The sequence below is a fragment of the Triticum aestivum genome, chromosome 4A, assembly GCF_018294505.1.
Source record: "Triticum aestivum cultivar Chinese Spring chromosome 4A, IWGSC CS RefSeq v2.1, whole genome shotgun sequence".
Taxonomy (NCBI): Eukaryota; Viridiplantae; Streptophyta; class Magnoliopsida; order Poales; family Poaceae; genus Triticum; species Triticum aestivum.
This window is the reverse complement of record NC_057803.1, coordinates 656,128,071-656,145,386: the sequence shown is the minus strand read 5'-3', so window position 1 is coordinate 656,145,386 and position 17,316 is coordinate 656,128,071.

The following is a 17,316-nucleotide window of genomic DNA, read 5'->3' as shown; positions in this document are numbered from 1 at the left end:
GGATAACTTAGTATCTGCAGCAAGGTATTTAGTAGCAAAAGTAGTATGATAGTAATGGTAACAGTAGCAACAGTAAAGATAAATGTTTTGGGGTTTTTGTAGTAGTTGTAACAGTAGCAACGTGAAAGTAAATAAGCGAAGAACAATATATGAAAAGCTCGTAGGCAATGGATCAGTGATGGATAATTATGTCGGATGCGATTCCTCATGCAATAGTTATAACATAGGGTGATATAGAACTACCTCCAGTTCATCAATGTAATGTAGGCATGTATTTCGTAAATAGTCATATGTGCTTATGGAAAAGAACTTGCATGACATCTTTTGTCCTACCCTCCCGTGGCAGCGGGGTCCTAGTGGAAACTAAGGGATATTAAGGCCTCCTTTTAATAGAGAACCGAACCAAAGCATTAACACATGGTGAATACATGAACTCCTCAAACTACGGTCATCACCGAGAAGTGTCCCGATTATTGTCACTTCGGGGTTGTCGGATCATAACACATAATAGGTGACTATAGACTTGCAAGATAGGATCAAGAACACACATATATTGATGAAAACATAATAGGTTCAGATCTGAAATCATGGCACTCGGGCCCTAGTGACAAGCATTAAGCATAGCAAAGTCATAGCAACATCAATCTCAGAACATAGTGGATACTAGGGATCAAACCCTAACAAAACTAACTTGATTAAATGGTAAATCTCATCCAACCCATCACCGTCCAGAAATCCTACGATGGAATTACTCACGCACGGCAGTGAGCATCATGAAATTGGTGATGGAGGATGGTTGATGATGACGACGGCGACGAATCCCCCTCTCCGGAGCCCCGAACGGACTCCAGATCAGCCCTCCCGAGAGAGATTAGGGCTTGGCCGCGGCTCCGTGTCATAAAACGCGATGAAACTTTCTCTCTGATTTTTTTCTCCGTGAGACGGTATATATGGAGTTGGAGTTGAGGTCAGAGGAGGTCCGGGGGGCCCACGAGATAGGGGGAGCGCCCTAGGGGGGGGAACCCCCCGGTCTCGTGGACAGGCCCTGGGCCCCCTGGCCCTGATTCTTTCGCCAAAAACTCTTATTAATTCTGAAAAGTCCCTCCGTGGATTTGCAGGTCATTCCGAGAACTTTTCTTTTCTACACATAAAACAACATCATCATGGTAGTTCTGCTGAAAACAGCGTCAGTCCGGGTTAGTTTCATTCAAATCATGCAAGTTAGAGTCCAAAACAAGGGCAAAAGTGTTTGGAAAAGTAGATACGTTGGAGACGTATCAATGAGCCACACGACTACCTGCAACGGTTTAAGAAATTGCTGTTAAACCGGCAATTTCAAAGATGTTTTAGAAAAGCTCATGAAGAGTACTTACCAAAGACAGCAGAAGTCATAGCGTTGATTTGCCGCTTCAGGCCAGTCAGTTCTTCGGTCACCGGTTTAAGTGCCGCTTCAGCATCCTCCGCCCGTTTCAGCAAGGTGGCCTTTTCAGTCTCCCAGCCCGCCCGCTCGTTTTTGAAGCCATCCTTCAATTGTTCCATGGATGTTAAAGCACCCTTCAATTCATCTTTGGCTTTGGATGTTTCGGCTTGCTGGGACTTGATATTTTCCTGGAGGTCGGCGATTTGAGAATCTTTGTTGCTTAATTCAGCCTACAAAAGACTAATAATTAATTGGTAATACTTTTTCAAAGTTCCAAGCACATAACAAGTTATACACTTGGCACTTGGGGGCTAATGCGGATTGCTTCTTATTAGCTGCTATTTTAAGTCCCAAGGCTCAATACAAGTATTAATCTTGGCACTTGGGGGCTAATGCTTAATTGATCAGATAAACCGGATATGAATGAATTCAACAAGGATAAGCTTTACAACAGGAAGTGCCGGTTCATCTTGAAGAGATAAACCGGCCCTTGGGGGCTACACAGTTGAAGTCTTTCTTATCAAAGTCCCAGTTCATCTTGAAGAGATAAATCGGCCCTTGGGGGCTACACAGTTGAAGTCTTTCTTATCAAAGTCCCAGTTCATCTTGAAGAGATAAACCAGACCTTGGGGGCTACACTGGAGTTGATATAAAGCAAAAGTAAGAAAATTTTATGAAACATGCATTACCTCATAGCGCTCCTTCATTAAGTTGACTAAACTGGCCTCGTAGTCACGACTTGTATACAGGCGGTTTAGATATCCAGAGTGGAGTTCCTGAGCATTGAGGTGAGCACAGTTGGATAAATCTGTTTTCCACTTGCCCTTGTCCACAGCAGAGAATTCTTCCTTGGCATTGTGCTTTGATAAAGCGACAGGATTGCCAGGAGCAGTGCTACCAAAACCGGTAATCACCACATCATCTGTCGTATCATCAACAATTTTGTCTTCGCTTGGTGGATCGGCAGCTGGGCTTGGTGGACCGGCAGCTGGGCTGGATGGATTGGAAGCCAGGCTTGGAGGATCAGCATGATGACTAGTTGGATGAGCTTGTGGCGGATCAACGAAAGTATCCTGACCCTGTGGTACCGGATCATCCAGAGTAATGCCAGTGTTTTGGACAAGAGCTTCTGAGGTCCTCTCCGGTTCAGTAGCCGGATTATCATCAGTTGGTATAGCCAGCTTGGCTTTCTTGCTAAGTCTAGCTTTGGCACTGAAAAGAATAACATACAAAGATTAGTACAATAAACCAGAGCAAGGTATAAACATAAGTCTATCATGCTTACCCAGGAACGGTCTTGAGTGGAGGCATCTGTGTGGTTGATGAATCGCCGAAGGATGAATTAGAAGTTCCCTGATAATTCGAATCAGACGGATTAAGCGGATATCGGAAGTAACCCGCCTTGGGATAACAAATATTAGAAGTACAAGACACCTGTGGTCGACGTTTTCGAACCGGGATATCCGGTAAACCAGAGGAGGTAACTTGTTGGCCACTATGCCGGGTCGTGCGACGAGCTTCATGTTGTTGTGTCTTCAAAGAAAAGTGCGGATCCAAATAAGTGAGAGGATGTGAATGTTTTACTTTCCGGACTGCGCGGCAGAGTTTTTGTACTGGCACATGATCTGAATCGGAGGAAAGGGAAATTACCTCTACATGGTCAGCGCGGCTGGCTTCCGCATCATCCTGATAATGATCATTGTCAATAAGGTGCATGAAAAATGAGCCAAGGGAATCAAGTTCTACCTCTGATTCCGAGTCATCAACATCTTCGGCCGGATCAGGGGACTCGGCAGTTCTCTTCTTTGCAGGTTTCTTTGTGATCTTGGTCTTAGCATGAGGTGCTCTCACCGGTTTGTCTTGTGGCTTAGCCAGCTTGTCTTGAGGTTTCCTCTTCCAGAACGGATCATTGCCCTGCAAAGATAAACAGAAGGCTATCAGAAAGTGTCAAAAGAGGGGCGGATTAAAGCAGAAAGATACAATTCTTACAGCTCACGGTTTGTTGGAGGCATAAAAGCGACGCAGCCCAGTCTTGCTACACTCAGTTATCGGTTCATCCAACATCTTTTTGACAGCTTCGGTAATTGCTTCATCAGTTAACTGAATATCAGTGTGCCGTTGAGGATCTTTCAAGTCTCTCGTGTACTCGCACATTAAACCGGGACGCCGGCTTAAGGGCAAGATACTCAACCCTGCAACGGACAAGGTCAATACCGGTTAAACCGTTTGCCATGAAAGCCCGGATCTTAGAAATCTGTGGTGCATATTTCAATCGTTCCCTGGCAGTAAGCCGTTGAGGCAATGGATGTTCATTACTGAGCCGATGAGCACGATAACCCGGCAGAGGATTTTCATCATCAAGAGCAGTATTCCGGCAGTAAAACCACGGCTGATTCCAATCTTTAGGGTGGCTGTGATGTCTGGCATGAGGAAAATTGACTTTTTTCCTTTTTTTTTAATTGACACCCCGCCAAGTTTAGTATTGGGGTCGTCGATGAATTCAGTTCGGCGGTTCAAGTGAAAGAAGTCTCTGAAAAATTCAACGGTCGGTTCTTCTTGTAGGTAAGCCTCACAAAACACTTGGAAATTGCAAATGTTGGACACAGAGTTTGGTCCAATGTCATGAGGGTGGAGTTGGAAGCTAGCAAGTACATCATGGAAATTTTTTGATCCGGGAGGGCTAAACCCTCGGTCCAGATGATGTACAAACACAACTACTTCTCCATCTTGAGGTTCACGAGGATTCTCAGTACCCGGGACTCTCCAATGGATGGTTTCTTGGCTTGCTAAAGCGCCAGTTAAAACATACCCAATCAGTTGTTCTTCCGTAACCCGGGAAGGAACCCAATTGCAAGCAGAGAACTGTTTGGCCATTATTGTTGACAAAGCTATAAAAGAAGATTAAAAGCCGGTTCAGGATTCAGGGCTGGTATGCATAAACCAGCTTCAAGCCAAGGGAAGGAGTTAATCAGAGCATATGTACACGTTAAACCGGATACTGATGTTAAGGTTAAATTGGCGGTTTAAGAGAGAGCTAATGGTACCTGGCGGATTATCATTTTCTAAAGGTTAAACCGCCTATAGTGATATGGAAGAAACATATCTAAAAATTACTAAGTGCTGCAGAAACAGGTTTCACAGGCTAAAGTTATAATTACGGATCTAGCGCAGTTCAGAAAAAGAAAAAATTTCAGAGCCCTAAAATAGCGACAACAGAACAGCAAAGGTCCAGATGGGATCTGTTCATGGACGAAGGGATGCTATAGTGAGGAAAAATTTACTGTAGCTTCGGCCGCGCGGGGAAGATGTCAAGTTCATCAAGATACGATGGGACATTAAGGTAAAGCAATGAACACCGATGAACACTGACGAACGCCGACGAGTGCATGAAACCCTAATGCAGATCTAGGGTTGAAGAGAGCAGGCTTACCGGATTCACAGGAGCGGCGGAGAAGTGTCGCGGTTCTCTGGTACGTTCAGGTCGATGCAGCGGCCAGGGGTGATGCAGCGCTTGAAGGTCAAGGGCGGCGGCGGAGCTTTAGGGCTCGAGCGTTGCAAGGAGGAAGAAAACGCGAAGAGGCACGGAAGGGGAAATAAAAAGACCTTCTGGTCCTATTTATAAGACAAATGGATAAGTAGGCAGGCGCGGGAATCGAGGAGCCCAAAACGGAGAATGGGGCACAACTGTCGCCTCGGTCTTTGGAGATTAATTAATAAAGGGAAATATTTATGGGTTTTTACACAGATGATGTCATGGCGGTTTATGGTGATTCCAGAAGATGACGTCACGGCGGTTTACAAGGTCAACACGAAGATGTTCAAATCAGAATTTCTCTAAGTTGAAGATTGACATGAACAAGTTCAAACCAATCTGGGGCCTAATGTTGGGGATATGACTACTCAGTATAAACCGCCCAGGAGGGGTCAGATTATATTCACAAGGAGCCATTTGTATAAAAGCCTATGAAGACAAAGACTATGGCGCTTTACTATAGAAGCTTAGAGGCCCAGAGCCCAATGGCGGATTAGGGCCCATGTATGTAAACCGCCTTGAGATGTGTAACCTATGTTGTAAGTTAGGGAAAGGAAGAAACCGAGCCGGACACTTGTATGAGCCGGCCTCGGGATTCTGTAGACCGGCCGAGCGTCAGCCTATGTATATAAAGGGACGACCCGGCGGCGGTTCAGGGACAAGAAACAACAACTCGAGAACTAGGTAAAGCGTATTTGCTCCCTGGTTATCGAGACCCCATCAATTCCACCACAACTGGATCGTAGGCTTTTACCTTCACCGCAAGGGGCCGAACCAGTATAAACTCCCCGTGTCCTTTGTCCGGTTTAACCTCTCTAAGCTAACCTAGTCACGATGGCTCCACGACTAAGTCCTCACACTAGGACATCTGACGTGATAAGTCCACGACATCATGTTTCACGCGTTGGTTCAAGGAGAAGCTTCTGTCGTACCCTTTACATGAGGATTCTTCCGCGGAAGAAAAACTCATATTTGCCTTGTCACAGGGCGTCGAGCATAACCTGATGACCTATGAGGCATACGATATCAACGGCTACACATTCTACACCGAGGAAAAGGACATGAAGAGCGATGGTTATCAGAACTCCAGGGTAACGATGGAATCCTACACCGGTAACGACAATGACAGATACTACGGAAGGATCGAGGAGATCTGGGAGCTGAGCTACGCAGGAGAGAAGGTCCCGATGTTCCGTGTCAGATGGGCCAAGAGCGTCCTAAAAGAAGATCGGTATTTCACCACCATGGTTATACCCGAAGCCAAATCCAAGACCGCGGGCGCAAACATCACCGCGAAAAATGAGCCATGGGTACTGGCTTCCCAAGTGGACCAATGCTTCTTCATTACCGACCCGTCAAAGCCCAGTCGTGTTGTCATGAGGAGAGGCAAAAGGAAGATCATCGGAATGGATGGAGTCGCTAATGAGAAAGACTTCGACAAGTACGGCGACCCGAAGATGGAACATGACGACAACGATGAAGTACCAGCATACACCACAAGAAGAAGCAGGACCACCCTACCTAAAGGACGTCTGATCAAGAGAAGAACTCCATTTGCGAAAAAGAAGGGCAAGAAGATTTTGAAAAGATAGCTAAGATCGAATCACGATGTGTCGGCCGCGTGTGCGTGTGTCAGTGGCAAGCTCAATTACCATGTAATCTAATTCTACATCTGTGCACAATGGTTTAAATTGTAGTCTCATTTCTTGATTGTATTTCGACATATGGAAATGGAATTTCTTCTGTTCTAGTCCTCTATCCAGTAACTTCTTTTGTTCAAAACAGTGGGGATTAATGTTTTCTTCTGGTATTGTAATTGTTTTTATTTATGTTTATTCTAGCAAAACAAAAAAGTTGGTAATGGCGCACCAAGAGAAGGTGCGCCATTGCTATCAAGGTATTTATGGTGCATCCCTAGGAGGTGCGCCATTGATATACCAAATTTTATTTTGGTATTTTATTTTTCAGTGTTCCTTTTCCTGCTTAAATTTGCAAACATTTTTTGAAAATGCAAACATTTTTATAACTCACAAAAAGTATTGAATTTGTTAATATTCTTTGAACTAATGAATATTTTTAGATTTCATGGGCACTTTTTGAATTCATGAATATTTTTTCAAATTTGATGATATTTTTTCATATTCATAAATGTTTTACCAATTCACAAATGTTTTGCAACGCAAGTATTTGCAAATTCGTAATAACTACTTATATCGTAACATTTTAAAATGTATGGTCATTTTCTAAAAAATTATTACATGCAACTAAAAATCCAAAAAAAAGTTAGTAATGGCGCACCGGGGGAGGGTGCGCCATTGGTATACGTATGTTTATGGCACACCCCTAAATGGTGCGCCATTGCTAACCCTCTCCCAACTCCACTTACTCCCCTCTCCCTCTGGCCTCTCTCCCTCCCTCGCCAGATCCACCGCCGCCTAACCCGATGACCTAACCCGCGCCACCGTTCGCTCGCGCCCACTCCACCGCCGCCGTCCTGCCTCCTCGGGCCCTCCTCCCCACTTGCCCCCTCGCACTTCCCCACTGCTGCCCTCGACCTACTGCTCCGCCGCCGCCCCGACCCACTGCGCCGCCATCAGTCACCCCGCGCCGCACGGAGACGTCCAGGAGGACCACCGCCGACTGCTTCTTCATCTACGGGCTCTCGATCGACCGGAACTGCACCGTATCATCGCCATCGCCGTCTTCCCCAACCTCGGCTGCCCTCGTCCACCTCGTCACATCGCTCTGCCCCGGCCACCCCCGTCCCCGCCGACCTCGTGCTCTCCTCCCTTGGAGCTGATCCCGTGCCTGGACTGGGGCTTCTACCACCAGTCGGCCCGCTCCCCGCCGCCCCCTGCACCTGCCGCGGCAGCCCCAAGGTAACAAAATGCAACAATGTTCAGAACTTCTGGTTTTTCTTCCCCCTTTTGGTGGAATTTTCCAGTAATTTAACTTTGTTGGCAAACAAAAAAAAGAAGGATTCAGAAAAGCTGCGCAAGTTTTCTAATATGGGATGGGAAATTTGATCTATTTTTAGTACGAGAGATGGAGTAGCCAATTGGTATTTCTGAACTTAATTTTCGGTACCTAGTTTGATTTCCACTTTCCAGTAGCACTATACTAGTGGAGTGTAGGTTTGACTTACCATGAGCAATTTTTGTTATGTTTGGTTGGGGTTAGATGCACTAGGTTGTACTATCTGATTAAAGTATCAGGAAAGCTCAGTGATAGATTTGATGCACTAGGTTGTACTATTCTGAAGTCATCTCAAGGTGGGCGGATGTCTTGAGATGTTGTAGTGTATTCTGAATTTTCTCAACAAGTGATACATGCACTCAAAAGTTTACTTGGAAAATGCAGATGCTAGTGTTGATTTAGTTTAAAACCAGAGGGACAGAGAGACTAGAACAGAACACAATAACATGGGAGTATAATAGACAAGTGATAGAAATTATCAGAAGAAAAAAATAACCCGGGTTTGTTTTGGTCAGAGGAAGGTGTTGTTGCTATCAGTTCACAATAACATGTGTTTGTTTTGCTGCTAATCTTACCTTAGCTTAATGGAATCATTCATCTCATTCCATGCATGGTCTATGTATGATGCTGTCAAGATTCAGTGTTTTCCTTGCTGCAACTAATCTTGCAGCAAGATTCTAGTTAGAAGTTCCTTTGCAATACTACATTCTTCCAACTAATGCAAGCAAAATCAGAGAAGCCACTCCTTCTAACTACACTAGAGATTGTAGTTAAGTTCTAAATAATCACCCACTAATTGCACCCTTCTAATTAACTGCACAGGAGATCCACCCCTGTAACCACTCCAATGCATCAACAGAGAAGTTTGCTACATGATTGCCATTATACTCCTTGCTGCTAGTTGAATTATTTCTCAGTGCTACAAATGTGTTTAACTTGTAGCTTCTAGCTTAAGTGAGTAGCCAGTACTGTAGTGAGTAGCTTAAATTGTTTAAGTACTGCCAGTTAGTAGTACTGATATTAAATGATGCCTGAAATGATGTATTATGTATCTTTAGCATGATCTGTTTCAGATAATAAATGATGCTTGAAATGAATTCTTGTGTAAGTGAAGGCTTGCTATGTTGTTGTAGCCAGCTGTTTTCTGTTTCCTCATTGGGATTACTCAGTTATTTAGTTTATTATTACTTGGGAACAGTACTGTGAGGAAAAAATGATTATTTGCATTGCATTGTTAAATGTTGTACTAGGAATCTTAGTCACCTGACTTGCATTGCACTGTTAGTTAGGTTGGTGTATACTCAATGCTTTGTAGTGGCACAAAGCTCCATCAGAAACAGAATCAAAGATGGCACCTCCCATGCTTGGCAGTAGCAGAAGTGACATGGAGCAGTGTAGTGGCATGGCCATTGACCTATGGCTGGCATCTAGACAACACACACATACATACTTTTTTCCTACAGAGGCACATTGTGGTGCCTGGCACATTGTGGTGCTGCTTTGTTTCTGTGATCACATTGTGATGCCTGGCACATTGTGGTGCTGCTTTGTTTCTGTGATCACATTGTGGTGCCTGGAACATTGTGGTGCTGCTTTGTTTCTGTGATCACATTGTGGTGCCTGTCACATTTGCCCCATCACTTCGTTACCCCTTTCTCCTGAAATGTTGATTAATTTCCGTTTCAGTTGAGAATGGGGCACTCCTAGGTCCATAAAATTAGCAAAGGTCGTGCCCAATTTTCTTGACCTAGAAGGTGCCCGATTCTCAACCGAAACAAAAATTAATCAGCATGTATCTTGACATCAACCAACTTTCTGGACACATCCCTCGACAACTAGGTTATCTTGAGAACTTAGAGGAGTTGTGGCTTTGCTACAACACACTAACAGGTTCCATCCCAAACTGCCTAGGAGTTGGACCTTAGCAACAACACACTAACAGGTTCCATCCCAAAACACCTAGGCAATATCACAAACATCTCTCAATTGTTCCTTGACAATAACAAACTTTTTGGCGACATTCCTCGAGAATTAGGTTATTTGGTCAACTTAGAGATCTTGTTCCTTGACAATGACCAACTTTTGGACCAAACTTTTTTCGTATTTAGAGCAAACATGGCCAACAATGATGAGGCCTGCGGTTCGGGCAAGCAATTATGGGAGCTGTCCCGGGAGATGGAGGAAGAACCTCACCGCTATGAGGACGCCGCGGAAGACAGCGATCCCGACTACACAATCCCTAGTGGCGTCGGGGATAACGCCACTGATGGCGCACGCACAGATGACAGCCAACCGAAGAGGCAACGGAAGGACCGGCGCCCGAACGTGCTCGGCACCGACAAGGAGGAATTTACTGAAGTGTCCTCCAGTGGGTATCCAACATCGCCCAAATAATTAGTCAGTGGGTACGCGGGACAACTCGGGTGCATTCTCCGGAGCACTGTCTCGATCAACACTGAGAACCTAAGGCATCGTGACCGAGGGAATTTGCACAACCTCCTCTTCACGAAGCTGCACGAATGATACAAGTTCCCCGGTGACTTCGCAAACACACGCCTCTCAGGGAATAAAAGTGAACAATGTCGCCCTCACGAAGATGAGCACGGCCCTGTCTACTTGGAGAGCCATGGTGAGGCATAGGATTCTACGTGGTGATAGTTATGAGAAGATCAAGGAGAAAAATCCTTCGATTGGCAAAGCTGACTACCGGGAGTTCAAGATCAAGTGCGAGAGCAACGCATCCGCGGAATCAAGTCAGTGGGGGAAAGATATGCGGGACTTGAACTTAGGGGTCCACAAACTCGGTCCCGGCGGTTACAGAGTGGCGGGACCTATATGGGACTAGGAGGACGCAGAGCGTGCCGAGCAAGGCCTACCTCCCCTCTTTGATAAATACCGTGACAAGCAGGCCATGAACTATGTCAGGGCCCGGTACAAGATGGACCTGGTAACAAAGGAGCTTACCACGGATCCGAAGACCAAGGCGCTTGAGCTTGTTCTGGTAAGGAATACACCCCCGCGTAATTAGCTCCATATGGTTGCATTCTAATTAATGAAGCCAAATTTCTAAATGGTTCACATTCCTTCCGCAGGAAACTAAAAGCAGTAGCACAGGGTCCCCGACTGCCCCTTGGGCCACCACTTTAAATAGGGCGTTGAACGTATCGAAAAACAAGGATAAGTTCAGTAAGCCGTCGTCAGCTGGTCGTGTGGCCGTCAAAGGCTTGTCCATGAAATGGTCGGAATACTATACGACTGGGCGAAAGGACAGAAAGACCAGCTCGGAAAGCCAGGAGCGCGAGGTTCAAGAACTCAAGGCACAAGTGGCGCGGATTCTGGAGATAGTCCAAGAGAAAGTGCGAGACCAACTGGGAGCAACGATCACCGCCATTATGCCTACATTGGTTCAGGGGCTGCAGGCGTGGATTGCGGGCGGCCAACAGGGGCCGCCCCCGATTCCCAGCTTCACGGGCAGCAACTCGCACAACGCGTCGGTGCCATTGGTGTCTCCGGCGGAGGCGGCATTGGTGTCTCCGGCGCCGGCACCGGCATTGGAGCTTAATGCACCCGGGTGTGGGAAGAATACGTCGGCCGACACCTCGGCAGCAAGCGGCCCCTCCGTCACTTGCACGGGTGCCTCGACATTAGTCGAGCTCGACGCCATCACGGTAACTAAGCCTCGGCCGATGACTTCATCTCCTTGCCTTTGACTGGGCATCCCTGACGCCCTACATGTTTTCGTAGGGCGCCGCCGACATTCCATGCACTCTCCTGCACTTCGTGGACGGCGAGTTGATTGATGTCGCCAAGGCCAGAATTGTTCAACCGGGCAGCCGCGTGTTCCACGGTACTCCGATGCCACCCACCGTGTATAGGGTTCAACTGGTTCAGGTGCTGCGGGGCTACGACGACTTGTTACCTCCGTATCGACCCCCTGGGGCCGACGAAGATGATGTGATGACCCTTAGCGCCTGCATAAGCTGGAACATGCTTTGGCTGAAGAGCCAGATTCATTTGGGGGCGGGGGACACCACCCCACGGACAACACCGCCAGTCGTGCCGGCGCCAAGCCATGGCAAGACCGCCGCAACGCTACCGCTGCCAAGCCATGGCAAGACCGCCGCAACGCTACCGCCGCCAGCTGATCCAGACATGCATATGGCACAGGATCCGGACGATGACGACGGTACATTTACCAACATCGATAAGTACTTCAACGAACATGGGTACGATGACGAATTCTTGGGGACTCCTTCTCAAGAACCCAACCCTGCAAAAGATGATCGCGATCTAGCTGGTACCGCGGAGAAACCCAATTGCAACAGGCGTCGTCTGGCGTTTAGTTTTCAAGTGACGCCTCTAGCTGCCGCCTTCACCGAGCCTCAGATAGCCGAGGTGCGAAATATTATCAGCCCCAACACACTCAAGAAGGTGGTCTCTGAGAAGAACTCGATCCCATTACAGCAGAAGAAGCAGAAGGGACGGAAAAGAAAAACTAACAAGGGTGCAAGCCAGCCGGCACCGAGTACGATCCGTGCTCAGGACGGGCCACCTTCACCTAAGGATATCTCGAGGAGGGTGCATGTGGCGGGTAGGCCGATGCTACCGACTAATCTGCTCAATGCTGCAACCGGTGCTATGTGGAGTATGCATGACAGTGTTCTTTCTTTGGAGAAGCGGCGTCTCTCCGAGAATGATGTGGCATACCCGGTTTTCATGGCCAAGGTGTGCTAGAGGGCAAGGGCTTTGTCGATAGCAGCATCGGGGGTATGATCGTCCTGCGATTTGATGACATCTTCGCTATGTTTAACCTTCATCCGCTGCACTACACCTTCATTCGGCTATTTTCGCTCAGTATGGAGATGCGGATCATTAGAGACAAGACCCCGGACATCGTGATAGTCGACCCCTTCTACATGCGTGCCAAGATCTTGGGCAGCGCTCGGGGCCGGCAAGTCGCGAGTTCATACCTTGAAGGCGTCATTTTGGCGAACGCAGATAAGGATAACTTCCTCGTGCCTTACTTTCCCGAGTAAGTCATCCCCTCACCGCCCCGTAACATATGATTTCTTAGATTTCGATCGTTCTTTTTTTCTAACATTCCGTGTTTTGTGCAGTGACACACATTGCACACTCATCCTCTTAAGCCCGAAATATTCCATGGCCACATATTTCGACTCGGACCGTCAGTCGAAGAAAGACTACACAAATATCAAGAAAGTTCTTGATGATGCTCTCCCCGGCTATGCCAAATCTGGAGGCACCTTCAAGAGGCAAATTTGTAGGTATGGCAAGCACGTGTTCACCCAAGTAACGATGTTCCCCTGCGTCAAGAAGCCGCCTGGCGGTCAGAAGGATGCCTACTACGCCCTCTATCACATGCGGGCGATCGTACGGGACCGTAATCACCTTCTGCTACCAACTAATCTCAAAGATTGGGCCGCACGCTTGTCGGCAATCCTGGACGCGGACATCAGACAAGAATTCTTTCGCATCAGTCGGAGTTTGCGGAAATCATCCATCAAGATGTCCTTCATACCTCGGGGCAGTTCTACCTCAAATATCAACCGTCCAACAGTGAAATAGATACAACGCTACAAATGCAGGCTGACAACGACCGCACATTCATGACCATCACGATAGACGACGGCTTCATCCATGCTCCGGTCTGAGTCGAGTCAAAAGTATTGATGCTATGTAGTTCTGGAATATCAATTAGCTCATGTTGTAATTAAACTTTAATGAACTTGTATATCTCTTTAGTTTGGACAGTCGTTCAACTTATATGCAATCGATGCTATTTATTAGTAGGACCATGAATCGTGCTATTAATGTGTTGCTTTTCTCTTCCGATCCTTTTGTTGCATACTTATATATTGCTTATGTATTGTCTGTGGTGTACCATAGAAATGCCGGCGTATGTCGTGTACAAGGGTAAGGTTCCTGGAGTCTACGACGACTGGGAGGAGTGTCGGAGACAGGTTCACCGTTTCAGCGGTAACAGTTACAAAGGGTACACCACTGGGGCGGAGGCAGAAGCTAGATACGCGCGCTATCTAGCGGGAGAGAGGGAGCGGAGGAGGAACCGGATGAAGACCAGTTTCATCGCGATGATGCTCATCGTGACCGCAGCTCTCTTCTATGTGATGGTAGTTTAGATGATCGATATCGACTTGTAATGTGAAGACAACCTCGCTACTCGCGGTCTCGAGACTTGTAATGTTCTAACTTTGTTCGGTATTTTGAATATGAAGACTAATATGATGAATTGTATTCGGAGACTAATCTTCTATTGTATTCGATGAATCTGATGTTTATATTATATGCAGTAATGTATTTTGTAACCTGTGCAAATATCAAAAAATAAAAAATTCCTAATATTCATAATAGTGGTGCACCATATTGCACTTTAGTAGCGCACTGAAATAAACACACCAGTGGCGCATTATCTAAAAGTGCGCCATTAGTAACCCAGAGCACACGGTAAATATGTCCCCCTGGGAGGCATAGTAATGATGCACTGGTGGACATAGTAATGGCGCACTGTGTGGTGCGCCACTATTATCTGGGATACTAGTGGCGCACCAGAGGTGTGCCATTACTATTTGTTACTAGTGGCGTGTTAATATAAGTATTTTAAAGCTCCAATATAGGCTAACACCTCAGCTTTTGCAAGGGAAGAAAGCTTTCAAGCTACAAATATAACATCATCACAAAACTGTAGGCCCGAGTCTTGAACACATGTGTACATTTACTTTGATCCATCCCACAGCAAGAGGTAAACAAAATACCATCAGTCTCATAAAATCATAAGGGCTTCACCTTGTAAGCTTCTATATTGTTACATGTTTTATCTGAAAAAGCTCCCTCTTGTGACTAATATTGTTGATTAGATAACACAACTCTGCGGAAAGATTAATAAACTAATCCACTTCTCAGTGCATTGCCTTTACTGAAAATGGCATCAGTTAGGGAAATAGGGATATAAGTAATATAATTAGTTATCATGCATATAGGTGCCGCGGTAAAAGATATGTTCACCTTCCTTCATTTTCCTCATAGTAGACAACATCGAGGAGAGTCAGTAGCGATATGCATACATGTTGAAGTAATGCCGAATATTAACACATAAATATCACCGAGAGGAAACTGAAAAATGAAGAGAAAAGCGACAGGTAAATATCAAGATACTTCTGTTATCCAAAGAAGAAGCATTCATCTTGAATTAGCATTAATTAATATAAGATGTGATGGATGATAAATAAGATTAAGGATGGCATGCCTTTAAGGAAACTTCTACACTTCTGAAAATTAAGGATTGGAGCGTCCTTGACTGGAGCGTCTTGTGGAAAGTAGTAAGCTTCAGTTAGAAAATAAGAATTACAAATATGTTCGGAGTTAGACTACATCAAGTGGTACATCACTTTAGAATTGTTTGAGTAGTTTTATTTACCAGCTGGCATGCAATATTTATAATCAGTCCACCAAAGGCGCGAAAGAAGAAAGTGACCTCCATACGTTTACAGTCCTTGACTCCTTATGGATGCATCAAGGTCTTCAATAAAAACAGATTGAGAGAGGCTACTTACAGATGGTGACACCGGAGGGCACACAGAAACTAAATTGGATGGGATCAACTTGCTTCTTGTTAAGAGATGGAACAATGAATATGTGTGCATGCTCCAATCAGTCAATTTAACTACCTGCATAACATTTATCACATCAAGAGAGGATACAAAATACCGGAAACACCATTGTATTCTCCAAAAAACAAAAGATACATTACCCAAAGAATTACTAAGAAAGAGGGGGCGGAGGAGTTAGGCGCCGTCATAGTCGGGGCAGCTCGAGCCCGATGCAGTCGAGAAGAAACCACTATCTATATGGAAGGAACCTGTGTCGTGCATATCCTTCACCTGGCCTCGGAAAGCCACTTTTTCGCCGACTGCTTCATCCTGCGCCTCGCTGCTGTTGGGTCTTCTTCATGGGCGCCGGTGTTGGTTGCATATGTTACGATTCATGCCTTGACAACTAATCTGTTGTTTAGTATGAATTATTACCAAATGAATGAGAAAAGACATCGATAAGTAGACTCGCTGGAAGGAAATAGGATGAAACAAAGCCAAATAAACGAATCTGATTTCCCAACTTTTGGAGCCCTGGTCACCTCCCAAGTTCCAACTTCCACATGGTCATGGCGAGAAGTTGGCATGGCCAGCGACTTCTGAGGGCAGGTCGTGGCTGCGCGCTCAGGATCTCGCGGCAAGACACACAGGGGTTGTTGAAGGAAGTGAGGGCGGAGGGGAAGCGTATTGCGCCGTGAGGCAGCCGGCGGCGTGAGCAGATAAGGATGCAGAGAGATGAAGGCGGAGGGATAGTGAAAGAAGTGGAGATGTAGACGGACCCCAATGGGCGCACATGCCGCTAGTGGAGGAATTTTATTGTCTAGGAGTAATCATGATCATCAGTTATGGAAGGGGAAAGACGAAGCAGTCAGCTTACTTTAGTGACCAGGGAAGGCTACGCACAGAAGGAATTTAAATTGCATAAAAAGGGAAGAGAATACAGACGTGGCATCTCATGCAAGGCAAAAGTTGCTGATGTGGCCTACTGCTGAGTTGGATAACTTGCATGTTAAGAGAAATAAGATAGTGGGGACGAACTATTTAGGTATTATAGATAACGTTAATGAATTTGAGTGTTACACATTATATCCTACTCCTTTAATCAAATGCGGAGATGGAACCATTCCATTCTTAGAATGGAATGATTACATTTCATTCTATTTGGTCCTACAATCAAATGCAACCTAAACATAGATCATTCAATTCACACACTCTGGATTTTCAAATCAGCCTTGCTTGATAGCAGACTGAATCGGGGTTCCACGCTATCGGCTCGCATGTAGGCCAGAGGTTCCATGTTGGTTGTCCGACGTGGCGGTAGCACCCTTTCTAAATCGGGGTTCAGGAGTCGCTGCCTCTTTCTAGGGGGAGACTTGTATGATATCTCACATTTAGGTGAGATCGCGAGATCAATCTGAAAAGTTCATATTTACACCTTTCAAAAAAATCTGAAATTATTTGACAACATTCATTTAGGTATGTCTACAACTAAAAAAAATCAGCTCAGAACTTGATGTACATTTAGAGATTCAAAAAAGACAAATTTGAATGTGAATAGTGGCAGCTTTGAGTGAATACTTTGACACTATTCACGTTTGATTTTGTCTTTTATGTTTCTATTAATGTAAGTTGAATTAGAGGTTGAATTTTTTTTAGGTTGTACATCAAACAATGATGTGTGTCTATAAAAAAATTAAGAATATTTGAACATGTATATATTTTTTTAGAAAAGACAATCTCATTCATCTCACCTAACATGGGAT